Consider the following 12,569-nt stretch of genomic DNA (forward strand, 5'->3'; position numbering starts at 1 on the left):
TACTGTGTGAATAGTTCTTTTCTGTAAGCTTTTCCCACAAAAATAACTTCATGTTGGATAACCAGTGGCTGCCTGTTAAAAGCTAGCAAATTGAAATCGCAAAGAATGTTTCCCTTGTGCTTACACAGAAGATAATAAAAGGTTAGGGCAGGAGTACACAGTATTTTTTTTTTCTCCCTTTCTCTATTTCCTTAGACCAAGAGTCAAAGCTTGCCTATAGTTTAATCCATCTCCAGATACTGGATTTCAATGTGAGAGAAAGTGAATAGAATTTAAAGGTTGTTTTCAGGCTGGACAAGACCCAGTGTTGCTTCCTGCCTTAGTATCTTCCTGCCTTAATATGTAAAAAGGAAAAAAACAAAATCAGAAAGGAGCAGGATCAATAGCATCTCTAAATACATTCTCTTATAGCAAGATATATTAGATTCATTTCTGTCCCACAGGAGCCTACTCAAATTGGATGGAATTTTAAGGATGAGAATTATAAATGTAAAAACTCTCTCTCTGAATAGAACCTGAGGTAGCGGAAACTTCAGGGAATTAGTGTAATAATTCTTATGACTCTACAAAATAAGCAGCCAGCCACTTTGTTTATTTGTTAAAGCTTCTGAGTAGCCTTCAAGGTTGTATGAAACAATTACAGCTTTTACTCATTTGTACTTGCAATTCTTTCATCTATTATTGCAGCCTGTGAGACCCTCTGTGTCCTAAAAAAAAACCCCAAAACAACACAACAAACCAAAACAAACAAAAAACCCACAAATGAATATAAAAATATTAACATATTACTAAAAGGTATGTGTGTTAGTTCCCAAATTATCATCTATTTGTATCACACCTGTCACCATGGAGTGTGGTTAAATCCAGCTTTAGGAACAACTCTAGATATTCCGTAGTACACAATTCAAAAGCAAAAATGTGTGTGAATCATCTCAAAATTATTTCAACTCTTTTGGCTGAAGTTTGAGGAAAAGTCTATTTTTAATTCCATTTGTCTTCCTGCAGTATACCCTTGTAAGGCTGATGTATTTCAGATGTTTTTTCCTTACTTAATGTTCCTGACCCTTGCGTAGCCTGGACTGTGTGGCTGGGTAGAGCTGGCCAGTGAAACGTTACACCTGATGCTCATCTCCAGCATGGGCTCTGGGGCTTCTCACTGATTTATCAGCCAGTGCAGAAAAAGTTCCAGGCTGCCGCATCTACACACCTTGGCCGTGATGAAATAACCTTGCATCTGATAAAACAATAGCGTGTGACTAAATGGCAGGTAGCATGCAGTTCTGACATTTACACTGCAGGATGAAGGATTCTTTCCCTTCTCTGGCCAGACAGCAGACCACACGTACTCTGTCAGGATGTGTTCAGGAACAGCCAATGAATAATTTCGGCCCTTCCTAAGCCAGCCAGCACATCAGCTCGGAGAGAGTATTTCTGCACTTATTTATTTTCCTTCCTTGTCTGGCTTGGTTTCTCTTGCTGCCCCCCCCCCCCCCCCCCCCCCCCCCTTTTTTTTTTCCAGTGGGGTCTGTCGTGACACCAGACCAGCTATGACTATCTCAGGGGGGTGACAGATGCTTTCTTTGTGCTCAGTTTCACTTCCAGGCCATCACCACAGGCATAACACACTCTCTAAGCTGGATTTTTCACCTCCAGAACTAGAGGCCAGATTCTAAAAAAAAAAAAAAAAAAAAAAATCCCAAACCCCAGTTTCTTTCCTTTAAACCAAGTATAGGTGCCAAAGTCTATTGGAGTGATCTACAAAACAGCACCCAGTTGCTCAGGTGTTTAACAGCCCACCAGCTGCTCCTGGTCTGTCAGGTGTTGCTTTGGGCCTAACATTGTGTTTCTGTGCATAGCTGCAGCAGCACATGTCTGTAGTCTGTAACTAGGAACATCTCTCTGGAATGCGCAGGTGAGATAAAGATAAGGAGCCTGGATGTCACAAGCATGCTGTGGCCTCTTATAACCCAGCAATGTGGTGTTCAGCACAAGGCACCCTGTGCACAGCTGCGTGGCAGCTCGGGCCTTGCATGTGGGAGTGCTCGCCACCTCTCACTTGCTGGTTAAAGCACTTTCTGAGGATCAGGGGCTCTGGGTGAAGCTCCGTCCCTGGACCTTTGAACCCACATCCCATGTCTTCCAGGAGCATGCGAACTTTGTCATTTTCTTGATGTTTTCTGTGGTGCTTGTGGGTGCAGAGCCCACTGGCCTGGGATGGCACAGTGAGGCTGTGGCTCTGCAGGGCACTCGCCTGTTGGGATGAGGCCTAGCTTCCAGTGCCTCCTTCACCAGTGCTATTTCCTCATCTTAAAAGCAAACAAATGAGAAAAACAAATCCCTAAACACTTGGCTACTAAAGGTACCGTGCTCCGGAAATCCCATGTTGCCTATTTTGGCATGCTTAATGAAAAGTAATCAAATAGAATGATAACTTTGAAGCAGAAGATGTGGAGATTTTAAGGGAACTGCCCCTCTTTTCCTTGATTTCACAGGCTTGTGTTTTCACAAGTCATTTCCTAATACTAAGTATCTTTATTTGCCTTTTTCTTTCCATTTAATCAAGTGTTGGAATTTGGGTAAACAACCTTTTATATACAAAGCCTTTGTGTATAACAAATGATATAGGGAAGTCATAAAGAAGAGACAAGATGGGAAAAATACTGTTTTTCTTGGCTTGTCTTCACACCCTGCAGGCAAGATTCAACGCACAAAGTGGTTAGCCACTGATATACTGTTTCATATCTAAATGGAATTTGCTATCAATTTTTTTTTCATTCTAATTCTTTTAACTTTACGCTTACCTGGCTTCTGGGGAGGCAAACACCTCAGTTCCTTTCTCTCACTTTGTTTCCTTGTATTGCAATATGTTGGAAATAGGGCTGTGAAATGAAAATACTGTTACACAACAGTGAATAATACTACAGTAGCTATATTAGGCTATACTAACCAGGAGAAGATTTAGTATCTTCTCCATGCTTCAGGTCAATTAATTTATAAAATGAGAACATCTTGTACAAGGACCAGGATAAGTTGAAATTTGAGACTTAAGATCAGTTGTATGCCACGTTTAATTAAGCAAATATAATAAATTGCAAATAGTGATTATGGAAGAAAGAAGGAGGACTAGAGCAAGGCCACATATTGGGAAGAAGCTTTTCTGCAAGATTCTTAGGAGTAAATGAACCCTTTCTTTAATGATCTGTGCTAGTCTTTGAAATGAGAATATCTGACTACAACAGTTCTGAAAACCTAAATTAAAAACTGTGAGGAAAATCCAGTTGTGCTTAGGAAGTGTTTGTCAAGATGACTTTGTAGTCTACAATGGCAAAAACTGAAGTGAAACGTGGGTGGCAGAAATCCCAGGCTGGGCTCACCCCTCTCTTCTTTCAGAAAAGAGATGGAGTTTTGAGGATAGTGATGAGCAAAGCCAAGGGGTCTTAATGATCCCTAATGAAACAGTTACTGGATTCAGGATACTAAAACAGAGAGAAGCTGCCACACTGAAAGAGTGCTTCTGGATTTTTGGGTATTTGAGTGGTAATAACTTATAACCACTCTTGGTGGGCTGTTAACTGATACTGTTTAATAGACTGAAGTGAGAAGCATAGGGGAGGTGGTAGTGGTGATGGGGAGGTACTGAGAGAAGATCAACTGTTGCTGCTTTTTATATAGTGTAAAATAACAGCACTGAGGCAGGGCAGTTCTGCTGAAAGCTTGCTCTTCCTTGGAAACTGAGGGGTTCTCCAGTTCCCAGTGTTAACAGGACTTTGGATATGCAGCATCTTCCCTTGAGGCAGTATTTAGTGGTATCTAACAATGTTATTTTGATTGATGGGGTGGTTTGAGAGATCTTTAATTCCCACAGAAATTTATTGCTGCTGGAGAATGATAGTGGGGACCTTCCACGGTAAAGAGGCTTGTAAGAAACAGCTATTTGTCTTGTACTGCATTTGTAGCCTTTCATTAAACCCTTAGCCTAACTCTTAAGCTGAAGATTGTCAGTGATGTGGAGTTTTTCAAGTCAATACTTTGATCCATGATATATTTTTTTCCCATCCTGTCATGTGTTGGACAAGTACAGCTAATGCAACTAGAAGCAGTTGAAAGAATATTAGGAATGAGCATGAGGAGAGGAAGGAAAGACAGATGGACTAGACATTTTAAATGCCTCTACAAGTGGTATATAATTAATACCAATTACAAATGAGTCACTTTTTGATTGTACAGGTAGTGCTTACATGTATTTGCATCTCTTGCTGAACTATCATTTTCAAAGGCAAAGTTCTGTCAATGTATGAAAGATGATTTTACACAGAATGGAGATAAGTTAATAGAAACCACCCCAGAGTGAACCAAAACCTTGGATAAACTAAAGAAGATCTAAAGGATTGCATATTAATCAAACTGTGACACGTTGTTCCTGAGTATTTGTGCTGCTGTCACTTATCTGTGTGGAAAGTCATTTTAACACCATTCTCAACAGAGTACAACTGCCTTTCCTAAGCCTTGTTAGAATCAAAGGTGCCATCAATCCTCATCTGATTTTGGAAGGTAGTATAAAATCTTTTTGCTTCTCAGTTTGCCATGATGGACAGTTGTGTGTGAGGGAACATTTCTCAATATTTTAAACCTTAATTTATTGTTGCAAATGCAAAATTTAAAATCAACTGGAAAAAAAATACATTTGTTCTGCAAGTCTGCTTATGAAGAGGGAGTTTTATTAGTTTTTAGGTCTCACTCAGTTAAGCAGTCTTTCTCAAATTGGTAAAGGCATCATTAAGTTCTGCATGAAGATGATCTGTATTATGGTAACAAGAATTATCATCCCTATCTGTAGCCAAACTGAGGTTGGCCAGGAAGTTCTTTGAGATTCACTTAGTTTTGTTGTTCTTTCTCCTTTGTTCCTATTTATCATGCAGTAACTAAGCCTACTGTTTTTTTCCTCCTGTGACAGGAGGCATAAGTGTTAAAATGCTTATTAACATAAGCCAAAGTTACAAATTTAAATACACCCACATTCAAACTGGAAACTTTCCATCTGGGCCCATCTCTGTGTAAAACCTGTCTCTGGTGCTGTTTTCAGACTGTTTGGAATGAAGTACTGGAAAGATCAAGATGTTTTGCTCCCAGAGGTCTGTGGATGCATTTTGGAGAGTTCTGTATAAATGCCTTTTTCTTTAAAAACAAACAACAACAACAACAAACAAAACAAAACAAAAAAACAAACAAAAAACAAAAAAAAACCAACAACAAAAAACAAACCCACAAACTTAACAATCTCTAATTTATATAGCTGTCACTTCTTTCATCTTCAACACAGATGCAACTGCATTAATGCTGCCTTGTAGAGATTTTCATTTGCTGTAATGTAATATAGCACACATAACATGTAGGCTCAATCACAGTTAGTTGTTTAAGTGGTTTTCATTTGATTAAATATGTAATGGTTTATTTGGCAAGCCCACTAGTTTGATTGCTTCACTCCTGGCAACTCCATTTCTGTTTAATTTGCTGGGTTTGTGTTTTTCAGGAAGAGGCTGGAGTAAGGAAAAATGTTGAATGATTACTGACAGTGCTGCCTTAAATGCAAAGAGAAATAAAGTGTGATAGAAAGGTGGTGCTGCTTAAAGATGCTGTGCTGGTGCCGGATAGAATATTTTAAGATTTGTTTTCATCTAGCATGAGTTAAGTTGAAGGCTGGATTCATGAGATAAAATGACATCCACAGCTAGGTTATGCTGTTCCTATGAGTCTTGCATGGAAATCACGATGCAGACTTCACCATTATGAATGGTAGCAAAGTTCTTGTAAATGCAAATTCTTTATAAGAAAAAGTTAGCTAAGATTTGTACTTTGCTGGATGATGAGAAGCAAGGTTTGCAGGAGGTTAGCATCAAGCAATACAAGTTCATAGTTAGTGATGCTAAATATTGTAGCGTTACAATCTTACGTGCTCACTGCATTTATTTTGTATGTCTCTATTTTGTATATTCCTTTTTCATTCAGTTACAATATCCCTCATCAAAATAATGCTCATCAAAATAACTCTACTAGGAAAAATCTGAATACAGGATTTCACTGAACATTGCTTTGCTTGTGCTGCTAGACAAAACCCTACGGTGAGATGGAATTAAAGATGACATGCTTGTAATCATCTGAGACCAAAAAATTATGACAGAGGATATTAGCTATCCCCCAAACAAGTACAACGCATCAGAAAAGTCATAATTTACCATTAAAGGAAATCTTAATATTTCAAAACATGGAAATACAGTGTTAAAGGCCCAAGTAACATTGTGACAATAATAAACCTGCTCAGTAGCAAAACTGTTTTTCAATAGAATTATTTGGTATCAAATTAGGCTTTAAAAAAAGTGAGGACCTTTTTATATTAATTTCTCTCTTCTCATCTTGGAAAAAAGCACTTGATTTAAGAAATGAATTGCTATATTATTGAGCAAGTGAGCATTGTTAACTTTGTGTGTAAATATGTTTGAGATGTTTGTACTGTTTTCTTTCATTGGCATGGGATAGTTTAATGTATTAAGCCTTGGTAAGGAACAATATTAACTTATTGATGTTTCTCTGTCATCTCTATCTATCAAGATGGAGATGGATTAGTAGGGGGGTGCAAGTGGATCAGGCAGTAAGGTTGGTGTAGCTACATCAAAACATTTAGTAGACAGATTTGCTAGTGTACTGAGTGCCAAGGTCTTCTGGTGCCTAATTCCTCAAGTAATCAGCAGCTTCTGAACCTTCAGCAGGCAGTCTCAACTGAGCCAAGAACAGCCAACCAACAATAAAACTTACTGTGTCAGTGCTAGGGCAGATAACTGCAACGTCACGTGTTCCACCAAGTTGCAGCAGGACAGACTAGCTACAAAGGGTTATTTATTTAAGGATTACATGTCTAAATTTTCTGGGAAGAAGCCCTATGCACCCCAGACTGTCTTGTGTAATGCTGATGAATTTGTGTTCTGAATCCACTTAAAAATAATTTTCATGTATCTTTATTTTTTGATTCTGTTTTCTCCTCCCTGTCATCATACCTGTTTTGTATGCTTGTTTATGAGCACAGAGACACGTAGTTGCTCTCTGTTAATGTCTGCAAGCTTCTTGTCGTACAGCTCTTCAGGAATATACTGGGCAGAATGACTGTGAGGTCCCTTCCAGCCCTGCATCATTCTATACTTGGACATAATATACATGGTGTTTTAATGAATTTTGATGATGTGGAAGATTATAAGCATCTCTTATTTATTGAGATATAAAAAAGTCCAACACATGCTAAATTCCTTTAAATTAAACTTGAGTCATTTAACTCAGTTTAACTAATGGTTTTACTTATGGTCTCAGATCACGTAAGCCTCTCCTCTCCAGACATGTGCTATACTTCTCATACCTGAAAAAGCTTAAATCTTTATTAAAATAGGGAGGAAGGAACAGAATACACTATTTCTATGGGTTGTGTTTTTTGTTTTGATAAGATATAAGAAATACCAGCCTATTTGTAATGTTTTTCAGGACAAATTGATTTATATCTAGAAAACCTATATGACTTCCCAGCACAGAGTTATACTGTTGATTCATTTCCTTCCTTCCTGTTTCAACATGTGCTGAAAAATAAACACATTTCATGTCTTGGCAATGATCATGAACTACCTCAATTTGTTGAGACCCTTGAGGCCTGTGTTTAAACAAAAAAAATGGACAGAATCGGCAAGTGAGCATTTCCCTAAATGGAGAAATAATTGCCTAATTTGTGGCAGGGGAATGGTGACTACCTGACAATTACAATTTAGTACAGAATGAGACTTTCTAGTGCTTATTTGCATTGTTCAAGAGGACAAGAGAAAGAAACGATCCTCTTCCCTTTCCCACATGCTCAGAAGTCATACATCCCATGGGAAGCGAACCCAGCACCCTGCTGGATGCCTCTCGAGGAGCATAATGGGGTTGGCACTGCTGCCACGGTGGGCTGGGCACAGGCTGGGAGAGCACCTATTTCTGTCTTGCTTCTTGGCTTTTGCTTTTTTTTTTCCTATCCTTTTGTGGATAAAGGAGTAAATAGGAACTTCGGTGTAGATTTCCTTAATAAAAGGTTGGACGAGTCTTCTCATTGCCCCCACTTTCATTCAGGGAAGTGCAGAAGTTTGCTCCTAGACCTGTGCAGCTTCACTGAGGTATAAGCATTTGTGGTAAGCTTGGGAAGTCACTGGACTCTCACAGGTGTTAATACTTGTAAAAATACTGCCAAACCCCACTGGTGCAGCAGTCCTGCATCATGCCCAAGAGAATCACATCGTTTGCTTAGACTTTATGTGAATGTTAATTTTTTAAAATTGTTTTCAATTTTGAATGGCTTAGTGGTTAGCTTTTGTGGCTTTATAGGAAGAAGTTAAAAGGACTCAAAAAAACAAACAAGCAAACAAAAAAACCACACAAAACAACCAGTGAAACTTAAGAATCTCTCAGGAGCTTGAGCAAGGAGAAAACATAAAGTGCCACAAGTTAAAGTGTCATCCTAAATGTAAGCATCTCATTGTTCAGCACTAAAACAACTAATTTTCTTTGGTCAGGGAATCATGTGATGTTATCTGAACTCAGCAGTGTGATCTGAGTGAACTAGATTATCCAAACTCTTAAAAATAATGAAACAAACAACTGTGCCCTTCATGTAGCATTCAAAAGCTGCTTCTAGTTTCACCAACCTCCAATTTCTTCTAGGATATATCACTAAAAACAAGTTCAACTCCAGCATGTATGTCAAGGGAAAGCCTCTAAAGAATAAACTACCTCATTTTAATATTTTCTATATTTAATATAGGAATGCTTTGTTATGTAAAAACAGTTCAAAGATATTCTGTTAATTTAGCATGGAGAAAGTGGTGAAAATCGGTGCAGTCCAGGAAGCTGAAAATTTTTTTAATTAAAAATGCCAGGCTAATTTGTTTCACTCCGAGCTGTTGCTATTGTGCTATTGGGCTGTTGTGCAGTCTTGTCGGCTATTTGTCTGAATATAAATAACTGTAATTTTCACACTTGTCTCTTCCTACAGTTTCTCAAAACGTTTGGTTATAGCATCAAATTAATTTCATATCTGCTGAGCAGGTTTTTATACAAAAAGTTTTCAATAGCAAATTATTTTATCTTTCATAAAAACAAATAAATGGACTAGCTGAGCAAAGGAGTATTGTTTGCAGCTAGCTTGAACAAAGCTCTTTCTGTAAGCTCACGACTCCCAGGCAAAGCTGCTCTTGCACCATCAGGGCTGGGTGGGAGCCCAACCCTCCGGGCTGCCTGCAAACAGAGAGATGGAAGTGAACACTTGTGACAATGAAGGGAATGGGTGTACCGAGTCATGCTGCCAGCCTCCAGCAGCTTGTGGGCTTCCGAAGCTAGAGGTGGTATCTGCATATATATCTGCAAAATACCCCTGCAAGTTTTAAGTGGTTCTTAGCACTCGTTTTCCACCTCAGGCACGGGAAGAAGATAGGACTGGGTGCAGTGTAATTCTTCTTTGGTGATAGTGGAAAAACGTCACACTGGGTATCTGCATGCCAGTGCTTCAGGGGCTTTTGGATTAGTTAATCAGCTGACCAAAACAGCAAGATGTCTCTTCAAGCAGGCTGATTTCAGAAGGCTTTAAATTATGGCTATTTTGGGAGCTACAGCTGCTTTTTTGTATTCATGCAGCTGGTGAGAGACTGGTAATTGGGCTCCCATGTAAAAGTTTCCAGGTGTGTAACGAGGAGGAGCAGGTACCATTATACCAGATGTCTGAAAATGTTCAGAGTAAAGGGTTGAATTTTGTGAAGTTGAAAGTTTTTTTTTTTTTTTTTTTTGTGGAAGTACAATGACAGGAAAACCTTTAGCAATAGCTTACGTAATCTCATTTCTCCCAGTAGGATGCGATTAAAAGGAAAAATGTTGGGTTCACATTTGTCCCAATTATTTGGGGAAAAGGATGGATGTACACACTGGAAAAGCAGGAGCAATCTGACTCTTTCATTACTGACTATAAAAATGGCTGGAAAGGAAAGTCAGCTGACTCAATACCAGCAGTCTCTGAGTGTTGCGGCCCGCCTTGGAAAGGTATGGCTTGTCTCTCACCTTCAGGCAAATTGGCACCTATGACACCACTGTCAGATAATACAAGTTACCTGTGGAAATCAGCTGAAAGAGTGAAAAAACAAACAGAAAAGTAGTAACCCACGTTACTCCCTTAGCTGTTCCCTTCCTAGGATGGGAAGAGGTCCTCCGTTATCAGGAGCTGTATTGATCCTAATGGGAAGTGAGAGGCTCTAAAAAAAACTAATAAAAAAAATAATAATAAAAAAGAGGCTCTACAAAGAGCTGCTGGAATCCCAAGTGTGCAAGATAATGAGGCAGTAATTACCTAGCAGGAGAATAACAGGTTTTCTTGCATATGGCTGATCTTAACTCAGCTTAAAAGGTCTAAAGTAGAAGGTTGTTGACTGCTGCTGTTCTTACTGCTTTCTGTATTTGCAGGCTGTCCAATATCTGTAAGTAGTGGTCATAAGCGAGAACCTTAGTGATGAGAGAGCTGAGCAGTCTGGTTCTTATCCACAGAGTTTCTGGTGTTGGTGTCTCAACTTGAGGAAATAATGGGGTTTACTTTTTAAAAACAATAAGGTTAGAATTTTATTTATATTCTTTCAAAACATTGGTAGTATGCCAAGATTTACTTTATCCAACATGAATATCAAAAGCATGATTTGCCATATCATGGTAAAATTGCTGCTCTCTTTAATATATACTTTAGCAATACCCTTGTGCTACAGGTTGCAGGCAAAATGTTTTGTCCCATTCCAGTTTTCTATTTATTTCTAGAAACTTAGTTTAATCCCAAAAATGATTAGTAATGATTTGGAATGAAGTGACATTTCAGAGGCTTGCAAAGGCCATTTAAAAAAGTGTCCTCAAACCAGCCTCTTCTCACAGAGCTTGTGCTGTAGTTACCCTCAGTCCTTCAAACCCTGCCCAGTGTTCTGGACTCCAGGTTTCAGTAAACAGTTATAAACAAATTATGAGCAGCTCCAAAACTATTGATGTCTGACTGGATCTTCAGTGTTGTTTTTTGCTGCAGACACTCAGGCTGTAACTGCTAAAAGAGACTAACAGGCGTACTTGTGTAAGTGTTTTTTTAGAGACACATTGAAAAGCTGATGTTGTGGTCTATAAAGTAGAAATACGTTAACGCGGAGGAATGGGATGAGATCCCCCACAGCATGAATCCCATTAATCTCTGTGGGTAATGCTGTGTTACCCATGAGATCCTAGAAGCATTAATCCCAGCTGTGGCTAGGGCTTGTGTCTTGGTGGTGATGCTTGGTCCTAGATCGCTGCGGGGCACTCTCAGGGCGTAAAGTGCCATGTAGGGGGGGAAGCAGCGTTGCTCTGTTGTACTTGTGAGCAGTGCATGGGCCTGCGTCTTCTTTCTCCTTGGCTCCAACATCTCCAGGTGATGTGCCTTCATCGATGTTTTCAGTCCCAGAAGGTCCCTGTTGTGATAGAGACAGGGTTAGGCCCTGGGAAGCCACGCTGATGGTGGCTTCTGTACCTCCTGCCATGAGCACAGCTCTGCCTGCCTTTGTGTGGGAAGGAATTTGAGGGAAAAGGGACAGGGACGTAGGAGCAGCAAGCTCTGTTCTTATCAGTTCTCCTTTACTCCAGTGAAATGAGATTAAAGATGCAGGTTAATTGAAGAGCACTGGGAAATCTTGTATCCTGCAAGGAATCCAGGAATGTCCTAATGATGGATAATCATGTGAAATCATGTTGGTATAGCTTAACTGCATGCATTGAGGTGCCTCTGCACTTTCCATGAATTGTAAAGATTTATGAAGCTTCTGCTCGTGACAAGTGCTTGCTTTCCTTACTTGTGCATTTCCATATTCTTCTGTCACATCCATCCCGTGAGCCAACTGCTGCTCCCCCTGGGCTGCACACAGTGAGCGCCCAGCGTTATTTGCAGGTACCCAGGGGGTGATTGTTTCCGATGAAGAAAGATGAAACGCTTAGTCACCTCATGAAGAATAAGTGAAGGTACTAGTATTTAGCAAAACGCATTTGCAATCTGTGTCTGAAATACTCATTCCAAATTTATTGTGAATATCGGATCATTTACAGGAATGGATGTTTTGTGGTATGACTGTTTGGTGGCAGAGTATATAAAAATTCACAACCTGTTTGTTCTTATTTAGTTCTAAGTCCCATTTACTTCAAGGCTTCCTGGATCACACCTGAATCACCTTTTTACTAATACAGTGACATATCTTTATAAATCAGAAGGTTTATGGCCTTGACTCATGCTCTTTTTATTTTCCATCCATCTAAACAACCCACGACTATTACTAGATAGGTATATTAATGTTCTTTCCCTCAAATGTGCAGTATCACAAAATATTGTTCAACTGAACAGTTTTTCTGGTGCTTTTCAATTTTTGGTACGAATGTATAACCCTAGGAGGTATTACAGGCATTCCTCCTCCTCCCTCCCTCTTTCTGTCCCGATCCATAAACTCCATTCAATTCACTTTGGAGCA

At 39.4% G+C, this 12,569-nt stretch overlaps 1 protein-coding gene across 1 annotated transcript in view; it reads left to right on the forward strand.

The window, feature by feature from the left end:
* Positions 1-12,569, forward strand: part of GRIA3 (glutamate ionotropic receptor AMPA type subunit 3) — a 606,096-nt gene that overhangs the window by 59,185 nt on the left and 534,342 nt on the right. The window lies entirely within an intron of this gene.

Source organism: Anser cygnoides, chromosome 13, assembly GCF_040182565.1.
Source record: "Anser cygnoides isolate HZ-2024a breed goose chromosome 13, Taihu_goose_T2T_genome, whole genome shotgun sequence".
Lineage (NCBI taxonomy): Eukaryota > Metazoa > Chordata > Aves > Anseriformes > Anatidae > Anser > Anser cygnoides.